The sequence below is a fragment of the Schistocerca nitens genome, chromosome 3, assembly GCF_023898315.1.
Source record: "Schistocerca nitens isolate TAMUIC-IGC-003100 chromosome 3, iqSchNite1.1, whole genome shotgun sequence".
Taxonomy (NCBI): domain Eukaryota; kingdom Metazoa; phylum Arthropoda; class Insecta; order Orthoptera; family Acrididae; genus Schistocerca; species Schistocerca nitens.
Window position 1 is genome coordinate 777,752,054 of NC_064616.1, and position 8,073 is coordinate 777,760,126.

Sequence of the window (8,073 nt, forward strand, 5' to 3'; positions counted from 1 at the left end):
ACCTAGTACACAGTACTGCCACCAGAGGGCAATGTTGTCCCTCCCATGACACAATCCAAGATGGCGGTCTCGGGTGGGGGATAATGGTGGGAAAAGGACTCAGCCTGTGCTGGTGGATAGAGTAAGGAGTGTACTTTATTTATTCTGGAATAATTTGTTTAGGGACGGATTTCACGTAGTTCATTTATTACACTGATACAAACCACTCACCCTAATATGCTTGGGGTCACAGTAAATAGTCTGCAGACCTGCAAACTACTCGTAAACTGTCGAAATAATGCAGTACACTGATTAACAGACACGCAAACAACTGGTAACTTAGCCGGCTGAAGTGGCCCTCCAGATCCTCGAGCACCATGCACTCCGCCTCACCTTCCTTATAAGCCTCCCGTCCCCCACACAGATCCTCTATGACCTGATTCGGTTCCCCTATCTGCTCCTATTCCTCGAACATACCCGCAAACTCTACACCTCCTGCCGCCTTGATCCCCCTCAACCCCTGGTTGCTCCTCTCCTCTCCAACCCTCGCCCTCTGCCGCACCTTCACTGTTATGTTCCCCCTACCCTCCATCTCTACACCCTTCATCTCCTTTCCCAAGGTGGCTTCCGTCGACTCCCCCTCCCAGATGATGCCCCCTCTCCCCCAATTTATCCCTCCTATCAACTCCGATCCTCATCTCCCCGTCCTTTCCTGTGTCCTTTCCCTGGGCTCCCCTTCCCCCTTCCATCCTGGTTTTTCGCCACCTACCCCTCTCTGACTCCCTTCTCCCCCCCCCCCCCCGAGTCCTTTTGCATTCCCCTCCTCTGCCTTTCTCCACTCCCTCTCGTGTCTGCCCCTCCCCCCCCCTCTTATGAGTCCTCGTCCTCCGTCGGCTCCTTCCCCCCCCTTCCCCCCTTTGTTTTTCCTCTCCTTCCCCTCTTTTCTTTCCCATCATCTCTCCAGGTTCCCCCCGTCTGCCCTCGGCTGTGGTGTGTCGTATTTGTGCCAACTTTTTAGTGCAGTGTTCAAGTGAGTGTTCAGTGTTGTGGGTCTTTCCAAAGTGTTGCGAACAGAAATCATGCTCTCGCTGGGTGTGATTTTTATATCTCTTGCGAACAGAAACCAGACTATCACCGTGTTTTTTAATTGTCTGTCTTTTATTTTACCTGTCTGCTACCTGTGTATTTTATTAGCATCACCAACCCTTTGTTTATTTTTTAAGTTCCACAATTTTCCGCCATTTTACCATTTAAGTCACCGATTTCATCGCCCGCTTTTATTATTTATCATCTTCATTTTTTAAAACAAATTCTGTAGGTTGAAGTGCGGCATACTAAGCTGCTGCCACCCCGCCCCCTTCGGGGGGAATCGAAACTCAATAAAGGAAAAAAAGGGGGATAATATGATCTTTCAGTGCAGAGCACTCTTCGCCAGACCTCGTGCGGAACTTCGCTTGATGCGGCGAGCAAACAGAGGAAAATGGACTAAGGGACGCTACTTTATTGGTGTGCAGCAAATTGAAAATGGAGTGACCGAGGGAAGCGTGCTCGGTTAGTCCGTGTAATTGCGTCTAACTACCGAGCCAAGGTGTTACAGATGATTAACGCATCTGTCTAATAAACAAGCGTAGCGGATTCGGATCCCGACCTTGCTACAAATTTTCATTTGTTGCCAATGAATTCTTTGACTGCCCGAATGCGGCAGAGATCGGAATTTCACCTTTCTGAACTTACGTTTTGGAATATATTAAATAGCGCATGCTGTCGCGTGCGTGCCGATAAACACGATTTGCATGCGAATCATACCGGTAGTCTGTGAGAGTCCCCGAATTCTGTTGTGGCCCACTGAATTGTACGGAAAATTGACTTTCAGCTGTACTAGAAAATGTACAAATAATTTCGTAATTCTGACGTAGGGCTTGGTTGATGCCATGAGAATGAGTTCTCAAGGCTCCATAACGAAAGTAACATCCTGAGCTGTTGAAGACATTCTGACAGAGTATTTTTAGTGAGTTATTAAACTTGGGAATTTTTAAATCTGGTAAGAACACTGACGACTTCCATATGGAAAAGCAGCAATATATTATTAATGTGCACTGAATGATTATCAACCAACGTTATACAATATTTTGTTTGCTGTTTGATCCTCAGTTTAGCCTGTCTGGATATGTTATACAATATTTTGTTTCCTTTTGATCCTCAATTTAACCTGTCTGGATCTACAACGCTAGATAAATGAACGATCACAAGAGAAGTATATCTAGGAGCGGTGTGGTTTTGAGAAACTACTGTATGGGAGTTCGACTTTGTACCAGCATAAATTAACACGGAGGTACATGTCATTGTGGATTGAGTTTGATTAAACGTTTCAATAAACTGAGGGAAAAGGGTCCTAGTCATTTTAGGGTAGTGTTACATGCCGCATTCTGAATATATTCGTATATTATACTAGATACCCAGATGAATCCGAACCTGACAATTCATACGTACTCCTTTCCATGATTTAAGTTAGTGCTTCTGCTGTTTTCATTGTTACTAATTGATACGAAAACTTGAACGAAATAATTTCAGGTAGCGAACATTTTTTTTTTTCAATAATATACAGCGAAAGTACTGGAGTATGAGTGGAAATTTAGGCTTGATGGAAATAACGCCCACACTATGGAGGATTATCCGTTAAAATGGAGGAAACATTTATCATCATACTCACTGCCTACAGAAAATAGATTCATTCGGTTTCATTCAGGTGTACCAATTGTTTCATTGTCTAAATTAAATGCGTCAATCCATTGCTAGACTGGCATAATTCATATTTCATTACGTTTAATTCAATTCATTTCAATCTGAGTCATAGTCCTGAGGTGACGGAAGTCATGGGATAGCGATAAGCACGTATACAGGTGGCAGTAGTGTCGTGTGCACAAGGTATAAAAGGGCAGTGCATTGGCAGAGAAGTCATTTTCACTCAGGTGATTCACATGAAAACATTTCCGATGTGATTATGGGTGCACGACGGGAATTAACAGACTTTGAACGCGGAATAGTAGTTGGAGCTTAACACATGGTCACTCCAGTTCGGAAATTGTTAGGGAATTAAATATTCCAAGATCCACAGTGTCAAAAGTGTGAAAACAATACAAAATTTTAGGCATTACCTCTCACCACGGACAACGCAGTAGCCGACGGCTTTCTTTTAACGACCGAGAGCAGTGGCAGCTGCATATAGTTGTCAGTGCTAACAAACAAGCAACACCACATGAAATAACCGCAGAAATCAATGTGGGACGTACAACGAACATATCTGTTAGGACAGTGTGTCGCAGTTTGGGGATAATGGGCTACTGGTGCAGCACAACAGCGCCCGCAGCGCCTGTCCTGGGTTCGTGACCCTAGACGACTGGAAAACCGTAGCCTGGTTAGATAAGTCCCGATTTTAGTTGGTAAGTGGTGATGGTAGAGTTCGACTGTGGCGCAGACCCCACGAAGTCATGGACCCAAGTTGTCAACTAGGCATTGCAATCTGGTGTTGTTGTTGTGGTCTTCAGTCCTGAGACTGGTTTGATGCAGCTCTCCATGCTACTCTATCCTGTGCAAGCTTCTTCATCTCCCAGTACCTACTGCAACCTACATCCTTCTGAATCTGCTTAGTGTATTGATCTCTTGGTCTCCCTCTACGATTTTTACCCTCCACGCTGCCCTCCAATGCTAAATTTGTGATCTCTTGATGCCTCAAAACATGTCCTACCAACCGATCCCTTCTTCTAGTCAAGTTGTGCCACAAACTTCTCTTCTCCCCAATCCTATTCAATACCTCCTCATTAGATACGTGATCTACCCACCTTATCTTCAGCATTCTTCTGTAGCACCACATTTCGAAAGCTTCTATTCTCTTCTTGTCCAAACTGGTTATCGTCCATGTTTCACTTCCATACATGGCTACACTCCATACAAATACTTTCAGAAACGACTTCCTGACACTTAAATCTATACTCGATGTTAACAAATTTCTCTTCTTCAGAAACGATTTCCTTGCCATTGCCAGTCTACATTTTATATCCTCTCTACTTCGACCATCATCAGTTATTTTACTCCCTAAATAGCAAAACTCCTTTACTACTTTAAGTGTCTCATTTCCTAATCTAATCCTCTCAGCATCACCCGATTTAATTTGACTACATTCCATTATCCTCGTTTTGCTTTTGTTGATGTTCATCTTATATCCTCCTTTCAAGACACTGTCCATTCCGTTCAACTGCTCTTCCAAGTCCTTTGCTGTCTCTGACAGAATTACAATGTCATCGGCGAACCTCAAAGTTTCTACTTCTTCTCCATGAATTTTAATACCTACTCCGAATTTCTCTTTTGTTTCCTTTACTGCTTGCTCAATATACAGATTGAATAACATCGGGGAGAGGCTACAACCCTGTCTCACTCCTTTCCCAACCACTGCTTCCCTTTCATGCCCCTCGACTCTTATAACTGCCATCTGGTTTCTGTACAAATTGTAAATAGCCTTTCGCTCCCTGTATTTTACCCCTGCCACCTTCAGAATTTGAAAGAGAGTATTCCAGTTAACGTTGTCAAAAGCTTTCTCTAAGTCTACAAATGCTAGAAAAGTAGGTTTGCCTTTTCTTAATCTTTCTTCTAAGATAAGTCGTAAGGTTAGTATTGCCTCACGTGTTCCAACATTTCTACGGAATCCAAACTGATCTTCCCCGAGGTCCGCTTCTACCAGTTTTTCCATTCGTCTGTAAAGAATTCGCGTTAGTATTTTGCAGCTGTGACTTATTAAACTGATAGTTCGGTAATTTTCACATCTGTCAACACCTGCTTTCTTTGGTATTGGAATTATTATATTCTTCTTGAAGTCTGTGGGTATTTCGCCTGTCTCATACATCTTGCTCACCAGATGGTAGAGTTTTGTCATGACTGGCTCTCCCAAGGCCATCAGTAGTTCTAATGGAATCTGGTGATGGCTCCATAATGATGTGGGCTGTGTTGACATGGAATGGATTTGGCCCTCTGGTCCAACTGAACCGATCAATGATTGGAAATGGTTATGTTCGGCTACTTGGAGACCATTTGCAGCCATTCGTGAGCTTCATGTTCCCAAACAATGATGGAATTTTCATGGATGACAATGGACACAGTTGTTGGCAGTTGGTTTGAAAAACATTCTTGTGAATTTAAGAGACTGATTTGGTCACTCAGATCATACGACATGTATGTGCCCCATGGAATATGTATGGGGCATAATCGAGAGGTCAGTTAGTATGCAAAATCCTGCACCGGCAACACTTTCTCAATTATGGACGGCTATAGAGGCAGCATGTGTCAATATTTCTACAGGGGACTTCCAAAGAATTGTTGAGTCCATGTCACGTCGAGCTGCTGCATTATGCCAGACAAGAGGAGGTCCTACACGACATTAGGAGCTACCCCATGACTTTTGTCACCTCAGTGTATATAATGCTCTTTATGGCTAGTAGTTGGTAGTTTGAATGGTGCATATTTCTGTACTTGCATATTTCAGGCTGATCACAATGAGCCGAGAAGAAAGAGGAGGTCTAGGGCATTGACTTGAACATCCTTAGTGCCCCCAGGGGATCGTGGTCCTGCTCTCAGTAGAGAAAGCACGAGGGGCGTGTCCCATTCGGTGACCTGAAGCAGCCACGTGTCGCCCATAAATCAATAAGCAGGGCGCTCGGCCGATGGCGCCCACACGTTCTTCCGCGTGCCCTGCTGTGTGGGGTCGGAGCTTTACCTAAAGAAGCTGAGCAGAATATTGCCATTTTACAAGGCTAGCAATCTGGTCAAAGCAGAGTTCTAAAAAAAGTATTTTCTCTGACTACCTGCTTCCTAGAATATATTGGACAGGGAGCTGGGGATGGCGGTTATCGCTGAAACAACCGGTTTTCAGTTATACGGTATTTTTTCATCTCCTGTTTAACCTGACTATTAAAAAACCCATAAACAACCGGTTTCTGAAATTACTGATTTTAGGCTTTTTGTTCCTGTCATTTCTTGTAATAAATCAGAACTCGAACAAAGACTGAAAAATGTTTACTCCCACAGTTTCAAGGTAGATAGTACCAACGTGTTAAATTAAATCCATACATATAATCAAAATGGATGTGTGTTTGTTTGTGTATGTATGTTCCAAACCTCCTCCCAGACTACAGGAGCGATTTGAACCAAACTTGGTACACGTATCCTTTACCGTCAGGCAACAGTCGCTGTGGGGCTAAGAACCACCTATCTAAAACAGTTCAGGAGCTATGATGTCATAAACATTGAGATGCGTGAAAAATTGTCTCATCGTGCTTTACATTTAAATGTATCACTTCTGTGCTATTAACAGTATTCGTAATAAATTTCGCAGACAGTATCCACATATGCCGCTAAATTCACCTACAAAATTATATCATGGTACAATGTATAGTTCAGGAGATATGACGTCATAAACACTGAGACGCGAGAAAACTTTGCTGCACCATACATGAACTAAGACACCTGTACCGTCGAGTAAAATTAAAGAAATCCCTGACACCTGGCAGCGCTTTTGACAGCTTCCAACTGCGAAGCGCAAACGACTGTAGGCGAAAACAGTAGCCATCCATAGAGTTACGAAGAGGCGTTGCCACAGAGACGTTTACAAAACCGTAGATGCGCGAAGCAGCTGCGCCCAGCGTACAGAAACTGTCCGGGATCATGTTTGTCAATTTGGATACTGTACATATACGTTAGTGCATTATACGTATTTCTTTGTACGACTGTTGCGTAATTTCCAAGGTGTCCTCACTAATACACGGAAACGAATTTTTCTCGATACTTCACTACAAACACGACAACGGCCTTGCCGCAGTGGTAACACCGGTTCCCGTCAGATCACCGAAGTTAAGCGCTGTCCGGCTGGGCTAACAGTTGGATGGGTGACCATCCGGTCTGCCGAGCGCTGTTGGCAAGCGGGGTGCGCTCAGCCCTTGTGAGGCAAACTGAGGAGTTACTTGATTGAGAAGTAGCGGCTCCGGTCTCAGAAACTGACATACGGCCGGGAGAGCGGTGTGCTGACCACGTGCCCCCTCATATACGCATCAAGTGACGCCTGTGGTCTGAGGATGACACGGCGGCCGGTCGGTACCGTTGGGACTTATGGCCTGTTCGGGAGGAGTTTTTAGATTTTTTCCGTTTCTAACAGAAAATTGGTAAAAAACAAAGACCCGGGCAATTCTGGGTTTGTCAGCTAAGGTAAACTAAAGAAAACATAGTCCCTCCACAGTTTGCTGCTTTTCTCGAAAAGTGGTAAGTGGGAGAGTATTACAAAAAAATCGCCGGTATTCTCCTATTCATTCTAAATTTTTGAAACTCAGCTCAAAATCATGCTGTAATCGAAGACTATTTGGCAATTACCAATAGACAGTGCTGAAGGGTGAAAATTGAGATTGAAGAACTGTATCTTTCGTGTTAATTCGTCCGTTTTCAAGGACTAGAAGCAGATAAAGGCATACTACTAGACACAGGCGCCAGATCAGCTACTTGCTGTTTTTATTGTAAACTGTGAATTAATTGTTAAGTTGATGTCGCATATTTGTTGTGGCTCCTCCAGTTTTTAATATTTCAAAGCAATTTGAGTATTATACTTCACCGATAACGCGCTACGTAAAATACTTCCAGACTAAGGATGGTGTCCTTGTGTAACAATATTGATGTCCGACGACGATAGTGAGAAACTAACAATAGGTCAGATGGGGCAAGTCCTGCACACTGCATGTACACCCGCACTGGCTAATAGGTCACTCCACGTGCTAACAGGTACATTATTGTCTCAACAACGCCGTACCAATTCTTATGTCATATGTCTGTTGCTCGTTTCTTTTGTCATTGTTACTAAAATAGCACTGATCACTGTTCCTATTTTCTATTATAACGCAATATTTCAAACCAATGGAAATCTTACGATTAAAAATTACTCGTTTTTTAAAAAGAGGTTCATCTTAAAACCAAAAATTTTCGCATTGCTGCTATGGCTAACTGATATTTCGATTTTTTACTGGTTATTGGTAAAAATAAGACCCAGTTGTTGTAACCGAGGCT

At 43.4% G+C, this 8,073-nt stretch overlaps 1 pseudogene; it reads left to right on the forward strand.

The window, feature by feature from the left end:
- Positions 1 to 6,825: 6,825 nt before the first annotated feature.
- On the forward strand, positions 6,826 to 6,943 carry LOC126249883 (5S ribosomal RNA; annotated as a pseudogene).
- The last annotated feature ends 1,130 nt before the right edge of the window (positions 6,944 to 8,073 follow it).